Source organism: Rhinopithecus bieti, unplaced genomic scaffold, assembly GCF_001698545.2.
Source record: "Rhinopithecus bieti isolate Rb0 unplaced genomic scaffold, ASM169854v2 scaffold_3734, whole genome shotgun sequence".
NCBI classification, from domain to species: Eukaryota; Metazoa; Chordata; class Mammalia; order Primates; family Cercopithecidae; genus Rhinopithecus; species Rhinopithecus bieti.
Window position 1 is genome coordinate 3,695,872 of NW_016804423.1, and position 13,731 is coordinate 3,709,602.

Below are 13,731 nucleotides of genomic sequence, written 5' to 3' on the forward strand. Positions count from 1 at the left end.
ATAATAATAATAATAATAATAATAATTCTTTTTTGTTTAACTTATCTTTTATATTTTCTCTTACTTCTGCTCTGTATATTCTGGAAGATTTCTCCAATTATATTTTCCATATCCCCTATTTGTTCTTTACCATTACCTACTGTAATATTGTAACTTAAAAATTTTTTTTTTAAATAATAAATAGAGACAGGCTCTCGCTCTTTTGTCCAGGCTAGAGTGCAATGGTGTGATCATAGCTCGTTGCAGCCTTGAACTCCTGGGCTTAGGCAATCCTTCCACCTCAGCCTCCCAAGTAGCTGGCGTACGCCACCATGCTTGGCCAATTTTTTATTTTTAAATCTTTTGTAGAGACAGGGTTTCACTATGTTGCCCAGGGTGGTCTCAAACTCTTGGCCTCAGATGATCTTTCCACCTTGGCCTCTCAAAATGCTGATATTACAGGCATGAGCCGCTGCACCTGGCCAGCTTTTACTTTTATTTTATTTTATTTTTTAATGGAGTCTTGCTCTGTCACTCAGGCTGGAGTGCAGTAGCCAGTCTTGGCTCACTGCAACCTTTGCTCCCTGGGTTCAAGCGATTCTCCTGCCTCAGCCTCCCAAGTAGCTGGGACTACAGGCATGTGCCACCACGCCCACTAATGTTTCTATTTTTAGTAGACAGGGTTTCGCCATGTTGACCAGGCTGGTCTCGAACCCCTGACCTCAAGTGATCTGCCAGCCTCGGCCTCCCAAAGTGCTGGGATTATAGGCATGAGCCACCATGCCCGGCAGCTTTTACATTTTTAATGTAAAACGTAAAATGGCTGCACCTGGCTAGCTTTTACATTTTTAATGATGTAAATGTAATGAGGGATTTATTATTATATATTACATTATAAATGTAATGAGAGATGTATTCGAGGAGTTTTGGGGAGAAATCTGGTGTCTTTCTAATCTTGCCTTGGCTATGTTCCTCTGTAGGTGTTTGAAGTTAACAGGCTTTATTTGTTCTCTGTTAAGATCCTGCACCCACACTATGAGTCTCCGCATACAGGTGCCTCACTTTTTTCTATGAATTAGTTGAAACATACCAGAGGTAGAGGAAGTAATGTGTTAAAACAGCATACGTCTTCCACCTAACTCAGAAATACAAGTTTACCGATTTAATGTGGTCAAATTTATTGATAGTTTGTTCTCTTTTGTCTTACATGAGAAATGTTTTTTTCCACATTCAAAAAAAATCGTGATATTTAGATATTTTATTGTCTTTTCCTTCCTTCCTTCCTTCATTTCTTCCTTTCCTCTCTTTCTCTCTTTTCTTTCTTTCAGGGCTTGCTATGTTACCTGGTTATTGACTGTTTTATATATATTTTTGAATCTCTTATCATAGTCCATGAAAAGCCCTGTCGAGATTTTACCTGCAATTGCATTCAGTGTATACATAAATTGGACAAACATTCTTAACATATAATATTTGTTAATTTACTTTGGTCTTCTATTAATTTTCTAGTTCCCCCCTCCCCCACCCCTGCAATAGACTAGTACATATTTTGTTAGCTTTGTTCCTAGAGTCTTATGTTTTGCCTTTTCAAAATTAATACATGGAGTGGTGACTCATGCCTGTAATCCCAGCACTTTGGGAGGCCAAGATGGGTGGATCGCTTGAGCTCAGGAGTTCAAGACCAGCTTGTGCAACATGGCAAAAACCCATCTCCACAAAAAAATACAAAAATTAGCCAGGTATGGTGGCACACGCCTGTGGTCCCAGCTACTTGCAAGGCTGAGGTGAAAGGATGGAGCCATTGTTGTAGAGACATTACATTGCCAGAATTGTGTTGCTGAAGCAGGCTGGAAATGGAGGATGTATTCTGACCTTTCTGTTTCTCCATTCTCTGACCATCTACTAGTGACTCCCCTTGGCTGATTTCAACATGGATTTCAATATGGAAGCGGAGCTTAATGAAATCAGTGTGATGCCATCTGTGGAGTTAGCACCCCCAGGACACAGAGCACGGAAGGAAGGGCAGACAACAGATCTGAGCTTGAAGAACACAGAATAACCAGCAAGTGTGCAACTTTCTCATAAATCCACTGGATTAAATTTGTTATTTAAGCTGTTCAGTTATTTTATGTCATTACTATTTTTGGGGGGGGGCTTATCATTTACTATGAGATATAAAAATTCCTTGCTATGTTTGTGGATTTGTTTATTTCTATTTTGTTTTAAATTATGCTTTTACTTTTTTTTTTTTTTTTTTTTTTTTTTTTTTTTTTTTTTTTTTTTTTTATTTTTTTTTTTTTTTTTTTTTTTTTTTTTTTTTTTTTTTGTTGTTGTTGTTGTTGTTTGAGATGGAGTCTCGCTCTGTCGCCCAGGCTGGAGTGCAGTGGTGTGATCTTGGCTCACTGCAACCTCCGCCTCCTGGGTTCAAGCAATTCTCCTGCCTTAGCCTCCTGAGTAGCTGGAATTACAGGAGTGTGCCACCATGCCTGGCTAATTTTTTTGTGTTTTTAGTAGAGATGGAGTTTAACCGTGTTAGCCAGAATGGTCTCGATCTCCTGATCTCGTGATCCACCTGCTTCGGCCTCCCAAAGTGCTGGGATTACAGGCATGAGTCACTGCGCCCAGCCTCAATGGAAACTTTTATCATTAGGTGTCAACCCTATCCATCTCCGTACTTTTATTGCCTTGAAATCAATTTTCTCTGATATTAGTAAAAGTAGCTGACTTTCTTTCAATTTCTGTTTTTCTATTATATGATTTACCATCCTACACTTACTAATATTTCTCTATCTTCTTGTTTTAGTTTTTGAGACTTATTTATTTTTTGAGATAGGATCTTGCTTTGTCTCCCAGGCTGGAGTGCAGTGGCACAATCATGGCTCACTGTAGTCTTGACCTCTGGAACTCAGGTGAACCTCCTACCTCAGCTTCCTGAGTAGCTGAGACTGTAGGCATACACCACCATGCCTGGTTAATTTTTTAAATAATGGGTTTTTTTTTGTAGAGACAGGCTCTCACTATGTGCCCAGGCTGGTCTTGACTTCCTGGGCTCCAGTGATCCTCCCATTTTGGCCTCCCAAAGTGCTGGGATTACAGGTGTGAGCCACCATGCCCAGCCCTTTCTTGTTTTATGTATGTCTCTGCTTAACAGCATATAGCTACATGTTCTTTATTTTTTTTAAATCCAGTCTAGCATTGTCTTTTAACTTCAGAGTTTAGTCCATTTATATTTGTTGTGATTTCTGATTTGTATTTATGTATGCCATCTGCTTATGTGCTATTTATCCTGCTCTTTCTGTTCTTTTTTTTTTTCTTTCTTACTATATCATTTATTTATTTATTTATTTTGTTGTTGTTGTTTTTTTTGGAGACGGAGTCTCGCTCTGTCACCCAGGCTGGAGTGCTGTGGCCGGATCTCAGCTCACTGCAAGCTCCGCCTTCCAGGTTCACGCCATTCTCCTGCCTCAGCCTCCCGGGTAGCTGGGACTACAGGCGCCGCCACGTCGCCCGGCTAGTTTTTTTTTTTGTAGTTTTAGTAGAGACGGGGTTTCACCGTGCTAGCCAGGATGGTCTCGATCTCCTGACCTCGTGATCCACCCGTCTCGGCCTCCCAAAGTGCTGGGATTACAGGCTTGAGCCACCGCGCCCGGCCTTTACTATATCATTTAAATGTCCAGTCAGGAAAACAGATTTCACATAAAGGGAAATTATTATAAAAGTATTAGAAGTACTGGAGCAGAAAGGGAGTATGAGGTTACCCCAAAATTAGTAACTAAAAATGATTATTGTTATTCCTAGAGCAAAGAGGCCAAAGCGAAAATGAAGTTGAAACCATGCTGCCTGCTACACTTGACAGTTGCCACTTTTTTTTTTTTTTTTAGACAGAGTCTTGTTCGGTTGCCAAGGCTGGAGTACAGTGGCGCGATAACCTCACTCCAACCTTCTCCTCCTGTGTTCAAGCGATTCTCCCACCTCAGCCTCCAAAGTAACTGGGACTACAAGTATGCATCACCATACCTGGCTAATTTTTGCATTTTTAGTAGAGATGGGGTTCCACCATGTTGGCCAGGCTGGTCTCAAACTCCTGACCTCTGGTGATCCACCCACCTTGGCCTCCCAAAGTGCTGGAATTACAGGTGTGAGCCACCCAGCTGACAGTTGCCACTCTTGTTGCCACCAAACACTAGGGGGAAAATGAATTTTCCCTCCTACTCTTCAATCCCCAAAAGTGCTTTCCTCTGGCAAAATTTAGCAGAAAGCCAGATAGCAAGGAGCCTGGCTTCCCACTTCTATACTCAGAGAGGAGTATAGAAGAAAAAATGTTGCTAAACAAATATTATCCATCACTCCTGCTTTCTTTCAAAAAATTAAAAATATTTTATTATTCAATTTGTATTGTTTAGTAGTTATACATACTCTTTGTTTTCTGGAAGTTACTGTAGCCATTGACCTTGAAAGACCTGAAATTAATATCTTTACCCTCCCCAATAATATAAAGAGCAATTTATATGCATTGTTATCCAGTATTTTGATATTTTTTTTCTCATAAATCAGACATTGTTTTTTAGAGTCAATTTTTTTGGCTTTCATTAAAACTTATTATAATAATATCTTTGTTTAGCATGCCTTCTTGCATCTCAGAAGTGCTTTTTTTGCCTTAAGTACTGACTTCAGGATTTTCTTTAATGAAAATCTACCAGTTGACCCTTTAAGATTCAGTCTAAAAAAAATATATATATATCTCCCTCATTTTTATAAGGCAGTTACTTGTGGCAAAGATTTCCAGAGTGACATATTTTATTTCTTTCAACACTTTGAGAGACTCTTCCACTGGCTTTTGACTTCCATTGCCACTGTACAGAAGTCAATAGTTCATTCAATTGCCCTTCCTTTATGCTGATCTATTTTTTTCTTTCTGCCAGCTTTTGAGAACAATTTACCTTTTGAATTCTGTAATTTTACTTTGATTGGTCTATTTTGTTTTTAAATTTTTCTAAGGATCCACTGAGCTTCATTGATCTGAAGATTGGAAGCTGTCAACAGCATTAGAAAATACTCATCCACCTGCCTTGGCCTCCCAAAGTGCTGAGACTACAGGCGTGAGCCACTGGGCCCGACCAATTTAAAATTTTCAATTATGTTTTTTATTTCTAAAGCTTACTTGGTTATTTTAAGATTTCCTGCTTCTTTGATCATATTGTTGAGCTTCTAGTATTTAAAATCCTATTAAAATGTTATTCTATAATCCTTGCTAGTTCTAATTTCTGAAGTCTTTCAGGATTTTACTTTACTGTCTATCTGGTTCTCAGCTGTAGTACTTTGTTCCCTTGTATGCTTTGCAATTTTTAAAATGTATTTACTTATTTCTTTGTATTGTGAGAAGCTAATATCTTTGGAATTTCACCTGTGGGGATTATTATTGTCTCAGTTGAAAGTGAATTTCTTCACTGGGGATTTGCTTTTATTCTACCAACTGATTGAGGTCACTAACCATCTGGAAACCAAGTTAAAATCGCAGCTTGGGGTTTTTCAATAAGTAGTATAAATGCAGACTGTAAACACACATAAAAGTTGGCTGTGTCTTAAAATTTCCCACATCACACAGTATGTTGTGACGAGGTTGAGAAAGACAAAGCTTCCTTATTGTTCTTTTCTGCATGGCAAATTTATTCTCATTTTCCTTATATTGGAGTAAAGTTCTAGTCTTGTGAGCATGGGCTACCATAGACTTTCCAACTGATGCAGGATCTGGACCAGAACCTTGCAAGTGATGTTCCTCAGCCTTTGTGAGCCATGAGAAAGGGTGGGAAGCTCTGCCTGGGATTCGACCTCTTCTCCATTCCCCTTGGCACCTTGGGCCCCGCATAGCCATCCAGGAAGGAGCCCAGGAGCTCTGGCTTTGGCCTAAGATGAAAGATACTTTTGGTACTAACAAGAATTTCTGTTTTCATTAAAGTTTCAGCCCTATGGATTTTTTTTAACCTCCTGCCGTTTCAGCAATGCATGAAAAAACATATTTTAGCATATTAAGCACTTCAGTCTGAGAGTTGTTCAGGATATGTAGCCTGCTATATTGCTGTATATAGAAGTCTTTTATCAACTCCCTCCTGCCCAATAAACGTTGAGTTCCTAGAGACAGGGGACTGTGCTTGATTCATCTTTATACCCTAGGACCTGACACACATTAGTGGATGCACAGGTATTATTTGAATAAATGCCAAAACCAATCATTTCAAGTTCAAGAAATTGGTTTGAATTATTTTATTTTATTTTATTTTTCCGAGACAGAGTTTCGCTTTTGCTGCCCAGGCTGGAATACAATGGCACGTTCTTGGCTCACTGCAACATCTGCCTCCCAGGTTCAGGCGATTCTCCTGCCTCAGCCTCCCAAGTAGCTAGGATTACAGGCATGTGCCACCACTCCCGGCTAATTTTTGCATTTTTAGTAGAGACTGGGTTTCACCATGTTGGTCAGGCTGGTCTCGAACTCCTGACCTCAGGTGATCCACCCACCCTGGCCTCCCAAAGTGCTGAGATTACAGGTGTGAGCCACCACACCCAGCCATTGGTTTGAAATTCTAAACACAAAGCAATTTCCTTTCTGAAAACTCTCAAGGCTTTAACTCAACACCATAATGTAGATTACGGAATTCCTTGGGAAGCTGGTTAGCCTTATGAGCTATCTGTTTCAGTTAAATTAACCGGGAATATGCCCAATTGGCACTTTAATTTGAATCACATGGATTCACTCCACTAGGACAGTAGAAAAGTTTATGTTGTAGCTAAATTGCCTAATTACATGAATCAGATTGCAAAGGTTAGAAAAGTATTCATGGCATAATTTTTTTTTTTTTTACTTCTTCTACTTTCTAATGATATTTTACATTTCGTCCTTGGTGTTGATATTTGCCATGATCATTGGATTATCCCATTGGTCCATTCCTTAATAATTCAGTGTTCATTTCTTCAATCAACTTTTATGGAGTGTGCATCACATGTACTGTGCTAAACACTGGGCCTACAAAGGTCATGCATATTCCCTGCCTTCAATGTTCTTCCAGTCAGAGGCTCATGTTAATAATCACAATACCATTAAAAAAACAACAGTAGAAGTACATATTGGGCACAACAGTGGCACAAAGGAGAGAGTGGGCTACTACTGTATTTAGGAGCAGCTGGGAAGGTTTCCCTGGAGAAGAGAGTCCTTTGTTGAAGCTGGAGAAATGTGAAACCGAGGAGGCAGGAAGCAGTGTCTGGCCCGGTCTCCCCATTAGGGGTCCCAGGTTGCCTTCCTGTGATGGACAAGGCTGCTTAATGCTCATGCATGCCCAGATGTTCTTTTTTTAAATGTATTTGAGATGGGGGTCTCACTTTGTCACTGAGGCTGGAGTGCAGTGGTGTGATCTCGGCTCACCGCACCCTCTGCCTCCCAGGCTCAAGCAGTCTTCCTATCTCAGCCTCTCAAGTAGCTGGGACCACAGGTGTATGCTACCACACTCACCAAATTTTTGTATTTTTAGTAGAGATGGGGTTTCACCATGTTGCCCACACTGGTCTTGAACTCCTGAGCTCAAGTGATCAGCTCACCTCAGCCTCCCAAAGTGCTGGAATTACAGGCTTGACTGTGCCCGGCCAGTGCTCCGATGTTCTGGACCACTCAAGAAGTCCTAATTTTTCTTGAAAATTTCCCAGGACTGTGTTCACTGGCTCTTCTAAGGTGACAGTTGCTTAACAGATGGCCTGCCTCCTGTCTTCGCTCTTCCTAGACAGTGTGCACTTTCACATACCTCTAGCCTTGGAGTCCTTTCTCCTTCTTCTTCTTCCTCCCTCCCTTTCTCTCTTAGTATCATATGGAATTTTGATTTATTCTTTGCTATAGCTCTCTTCTTATGAGAGCTAAGTTGAAATGTAATATTTTAAATAAATGTAAATTCAAATTGCCCTGTCTCAATTTAGAAACGTAAGTGATAAAATTTAATACAAACCAAGAGAAACCACAATACGAATGTCCAGTCTACAGTGTCCCCAACTAGAAACATGTTTCTAGTCCCTCAAGAGCATGCTTCCTGTTTTCACTTATCCACCCTCTCTTCAGCTTGCATTTCTTATATTCTGAATTAAAACGCAGGTTGCATATATTTTTCCATTAATTCCTATAGTATTTTGGTAGACTCTCCAAAGTTATACATTTGCGTGCAGGAAGAAAATATTAGAACTAATATTTATAAAGTAGTTTTTTAACCTTATCCTTTTAGAATGGCTATTGTGCATGTTTTCTGATATATGTTAGTATATTTCATGAGCATAATTTATAAGCGAATATGCTAAGCTAGGGTGCGTGCCCAGACACTACTTGCTGTGGGGTGGACTGGTTTGTTGAATCCTGTTCTCAAGCCAAATGCTTCTGGTTTTAGAGACTATTCCACTAGGCAACTGCCCCCTTTTCGTAATCCTCTCAGCAGCTCTGCCTAACATAAGATTTAAAGGGGTGAAAAATCTGAATCATAAACATAGCCTTATCTTGCTAATGTTTTGTTCAGTGATAAGAGTTTTACTGTCTTTCTGAATGTGTTTTCTAATGCCAAGAATTTCTGAGCTGCTTAGTAAGGATGGAGGTTCCTGGGAGGTGGTGGGGGAGATACTTTGAGAAAAGCATGAATTGGCAGTTCCTCCCTCAAATCACGTCATCTGAGCATTTATTGACGTGGACTCCTTGTGGCCTTGGAACTGAAGGGTCTTTCCTGACTAACAGACCTTAGGGGTGAAGCCTTTTTCTGCCCTGATAATTAGTTTGAGTTAATCAAGTGCCTCTTTGAAAACCTCACAAATGCCTACACCATCATTTCATGGGCTTAGAAGTTTTAAAATCCCACCTCTACTTTAAAAAAAGTTTGAACAATTTTAAAGCCTAGTTTGCTTTTCTTTGCCAATTCAGTGGGAAATGAACTACATTTTACAAGTTTAATGTCAAGTTTAATTTTTTATATTACATGTACCTTATTCAGAATTCAGAATGAGTTTTGTGGCTCCTTATACATTCCAGCATGGGTGATGGAGGCTCACTTCATCCAAAGGGTCACAGGTCTCTTGTGTTTCTTGTGAAGTTCTCTTCATCACATTTTAAAATGGGCTGAACACTGAAACGTCTGCTGAAGCCCATTACACTGCTGTTCCGAGGAAAAGATGTCTTGGAATCTTGGCCCTTTGATAATTTATGATTTGGAATCTGCGTCAAATTAAGGAAAGTTAGTTAGGTTCAGGTGCCTTTCTAACACAAGTCATTCCTAAATAAGGTTTTTGATCTTTTAACTGTAACTTGAATATTTCCACATTTTTTATTTTACAGGTAAGAAAGTGTGGCCACCCCAGGACGTGGCAAACTGTATGGGCCCTGTGACTGCCTGGTTCCTCTGCCGCATGCCCCTTCATCTTCTTGCCTGATCCACAACTCCTTGCTAACACCCACAGGTGCCAGTGCGCCTCCAGGAAGGAGCTCCTTGGCTTTCATCGCCTGTGAATCTCTCCGCTCTCATTTCACCATTGCTAGGTCCTTCAGTGAAGCCAGAGCAGTTTTCCAGCCAACCCATGAGTGTCTCTTTATGGCTCAGCCATGAGGCCCGACCTTTGGGTAGGAGGGGCTGGTCCTGACAGTGGGACGCAGGAGCCTGGAGATGCTGGCTACCAGTCGCTGTGACTAGTCAGGCTGTGAGTCTCCATCAGACCCACTCAGAATGGTTTTCTGAAGCAGTCACCCTTCTGTGAAGAATTACAGCGTGAAGTCTGAAACCAACTGATGGGATTGGGTCTCTGCCACTTCCCAGAGGGGCTTCTTGCCAAAGACTTCGTGTTTTAACCTGACAATGGGTTAAATAATGACTAAGAATATCCACCATGCTTAATCTAATGAGGTTATTATGAAAACTAAATGACAAAGGTGTGAACAAACATACTTTGTACGTTATAAAGTTTATAATCTCAAGTTGCTATTTATTGTACTTCAAGTTAGATGCCTTTTCCCAGCTAATTTTTTGTTAAATTTGAATACTTGGCCCAAAATTCAGCATCACGCAATATATTCATGTAATAAATGTGCACATGTACCCCTAAAATCTAAAAAAATTAGAAGATCATAATATGATAATTAACTAATTTGACCTGACATTCATAGAAAACTATACTCAACAATGACAAATTCACACATACATATATATTTTTTAAGATAGGGTCTTTGACACCCAGGCTGGAGTGCAGTGGCACGATCACAGCTCACTGCAGCTTCAACCTCCTGGGCTCAAATGGTCCTCCCACCTCAGCCTCCCAAGTAGATAGGACCACAGCCACATGCTGTAATGTCAGGCTAATATTTTCATTTTTTTATAGAGACAGGGGTCTTGCTATGTTGCCCAGGCTGGTCTTGAACTACTGGTTCCAAGCAATCCCCCCACCTTGGCCTCCCAAAATAGTGAGATTACAGGCATGAGTCATCATGCCTGGCTTTGGATTCCTTTCAAGTATGTGTGAAATGTTTATGAAAATTAGTTGTGTGCTGAATCACAATCAAGCACAAATAATTCTAAAACATTGAGATCATTTAAAAAAAAAATTCTAATGCTCAGTTGCTTGGGTGGTACCTAACCTCAGGCAGTTTCATGAAGCTGACAAGCCTCAGAGCTCTCATTTCCTCACTATCTCCTAGTTTTCCCAGGGAATTCCCTCAGCAGGGAATTCCAAGTTCCTGGGTCACTGTGTTGTTGTTCACCCAAATCTGCCCTCTCCAAGTAGCAAGGTCCACCCCACAGACCCTCTTCCTCCTCCCAGCTAGCACCTCCCCACCCCGAGAAACTTGTCATTCTCAGTATCTTTCCCCTCTAGTCTTATTTTCCGATTTTTCGCCCAAAGCATAGCTTGAATGCAATAGAGTTCCAGATCAGGAAAGACAGATGAGCGTGAGGGAGAGCGCGACCTTTCATCGGCCTTTCGGTGGCTCTACCTCAGCTTCCTTAGACCTTGGACTCTGAGAAGCCCCTCTGGATCACCAGGACCCATTGTTAGCCAAATCTGTTGCTAGAATCCTATTTTAACAAGCTTAGAGAAACTTCTAGGTTCCACCTTCTGCTCTGATGGAGAGGGTGGGCTGTAGATGGATGTAATCAATGGAGAAGACGATTTGTCATTGTGTTTCAAACCCTTAGGATGCACTTCCTGTTTGTCCCTACAATATCACTTCCAAAAGTTTTTCATAGGAAAAGAATCAGAGATGTTTACATTGTAGTTTTATTTATAATTTATACTATTGATAATTTTTTAAAATAAAAATTAGCAACTAAATAATAATAGGAAAATTATGTAAAAATGTATGCTTAGCAGGATAATGGGAATACTATATATATGCAAATATACATAATTTGCAGGTTTTTTTTTTTTTTTGAGAACGGAGTCTCTCTCTGTCACCCAGGCTGGAGTGCAGTGGCACGATCTCAGCTCACTGCAAGCTCCGCCTCCCGGGTTTACACCATTCTCCTGCCTCAGCCTCCCGAGTAGCTGGGACTACAGGTGCCCACCACCTCGCCCGGCTAGTTTTTTGTATTTTTAGTAGAGACAGGGTTTCACCGTGTTAGCCAGGATGGTCTCGATCTTCTGACCTCGTGATCCACCTGTCTCGGCCTCCCAATGTGCTGGGATTACAGGCTTGAGCCACTGCGCCTGGCCATGTTTACAGGTTTTTTTAATGGCAAAAGTATATGTAAACATTTCAGTTCCAAGATGGAATTTTTGGTTTGTATATCTCTTTCTTTTCTCTGGAAAACCAATTTAAATGACCAAAGAAAAATTAAAATAAAATTGTAGCCTTCATATGTGAAAGTGACTGGACAATGAGAGAGTACTGGCTGTGTGGGATGAACCATCAGGCAGACATTCAGGGAACCAGGCAAGCGAGCAGAGGCCACAGCCACGCGAAGCATTAATCCAGCAGAGAATCTGTACAAGCTCAAATTAGTATTTTCAGGGACACAGGAAAATATTTGTTTTAATGCTGTTTGTTTGTTTATTTATTTATTTATTTTTGAAACAGAGTCTGACCCTGTCGTACAGGCTGGAGTGCAGTGGCGCAATCTTGGCTCACTGCAACCTCTGACTCCCAGGCTCAAGTGATCTTCCCACCTCAGCCTCCCGAGTAGCTGGGATATAGGTGCAAGCCACCACGCCTGGCTAATTTTTATACTTTTGTGGCAAAAGTATATGTAAACATTTCAGTTCCAAGATGGAATTTTTGGTTTGTATATCTCTTTCTTTTCTCTGGAAAACCAATTTAAATGACCAAAGAAAATTAAAATAAAATTGTAGCCTTCATATGTGAAAGTGACTGGACAATGAGAGAGTACTGGCTGTGTGGGATGAACCATCAGGCAGACATTCAGGGAACCAGGCAAGCGAGCAGAGGCCACAGCCACGCGAAGCATTAATCCAGCAGAGAATCTGTACAAGCTCAAATTAGTATTTTCAGGGACACAGGAAAATATTTGTTTTAATGCTGTTTGTTTGTTTATTTATTTATTTATTTTGAAACAGAGTCTGACCCTGTCGTACAGGCTGGAGTGCAGTGGCGCAATCTTGGCTCACTGCAACCTCTGACTCCCAGGCTCAAGTGATCTTCCCACCTCAGCCTCCCGAGTAGCTGGGATATAGGTGCAAGCCACCACGCCTGGCTAATTTTTATACTTTTGGAAGACACGAAGTTTTGCCATGTCGCACAGGCTGGTCTTAAACTTCTGGTCTCAAGTGATCCTTCCGCCTTGGCCTCCCAAAGTGCTGGAACCACAGGTGTGTGCCACCGTGGCCAGCCTTTTTATGCTAAATTTAACAAAAGCAAGTAGTTACAAAAAAAAAAAAATTCACCATCACAGTCTCAAATGAAATATGAGCCAGCAATCCCACTTCTAGGAATTTATCATGTAGATGTACACATACATTATTTGCAATAACAAAATATTTAATGCAATATAAATGTCCATACATTGAAATAATATGCAGACACATGAAAAGAATACAGGAAATCTTTGTCTACTGATATGGAAAGATCTCAAAGATATATTGCAAAATGAAGTAAAGCAAGTGCAGAATATTGTGTGTTATTCCAAATCTATAAAAACCAATCTGTGGTGTGTGTATGTTTGTGTTTGTGTGTCATGGAAGTGTATGTGTGCGGAGAAAAAACTGGAAGTCTAGAGATGTTAGCACATAAATATTGTATACTCCCGGTTGTAACCCAATACTATGCTGTTTATTGACTGCTCAAATCACTCCCGTGTTGACCACCCAGTGCTCCTCTCACATTCTCCCACTCTGGTGTCCTGGGCGCGGGGAGCCTCCCTTTGTGGGCCTGCTTCCTTTTATTTGAGAGTGATGTTTAGAAACCAAGATCTGGGTGCCGGGCGTGCCTGTTGCTGTTGGTAGTCACTGTTTCCAGGCCCTCTTAGCAAGCAAAGCCAGGAAACATCGGTGTGTAGACGAACCCATGAGTCAGCATACACATACAAGATCCGTTCTACCAGCCAGTTTGGGCAACTTGTTTCTGGGCTACAGACGTTTTTTGCCTCTGAAATAATGAAACATATTTTGTCTCTGAAATAATGCGGAGATGGGTAGCCACGTGTTTATCCAAAAGTCATTTTATTTCAAGCCGCTCTTCAGATTTTTGTTGGTGTAAAGTGTCAGATTGTTCTCAGAGAAAATGTCACATTAAGTACCGTG

At 40.8% G+C, this 13,731-nt stretch overlaps 1 long non-coding RNA gene across 1 annotated transcript in view; it reads left to right on the plus strand.

Annotated features, from left to right (window-relative positions):
- Positions 1-9,957, plus strand: part of LOC108527037 (uncharacterized) — an 11,200-nt gene extending 1,243 nt beyond the window's left edge. Inside the window, exons 2-3 of the long non-coding RNA XR_001884667.1 lie at positions 1,886-2,045; positions 9,326-9,957. This is a non-coding gene — a long non-coding RNA (uncharacterized LOC108527037). The remainder of the gene's footprint in view (positions 1-1,885; positions 2,046-9,325) is intronic.
- Positions 9,958-13,731: the final 3,774 nt, after the last annotated feature.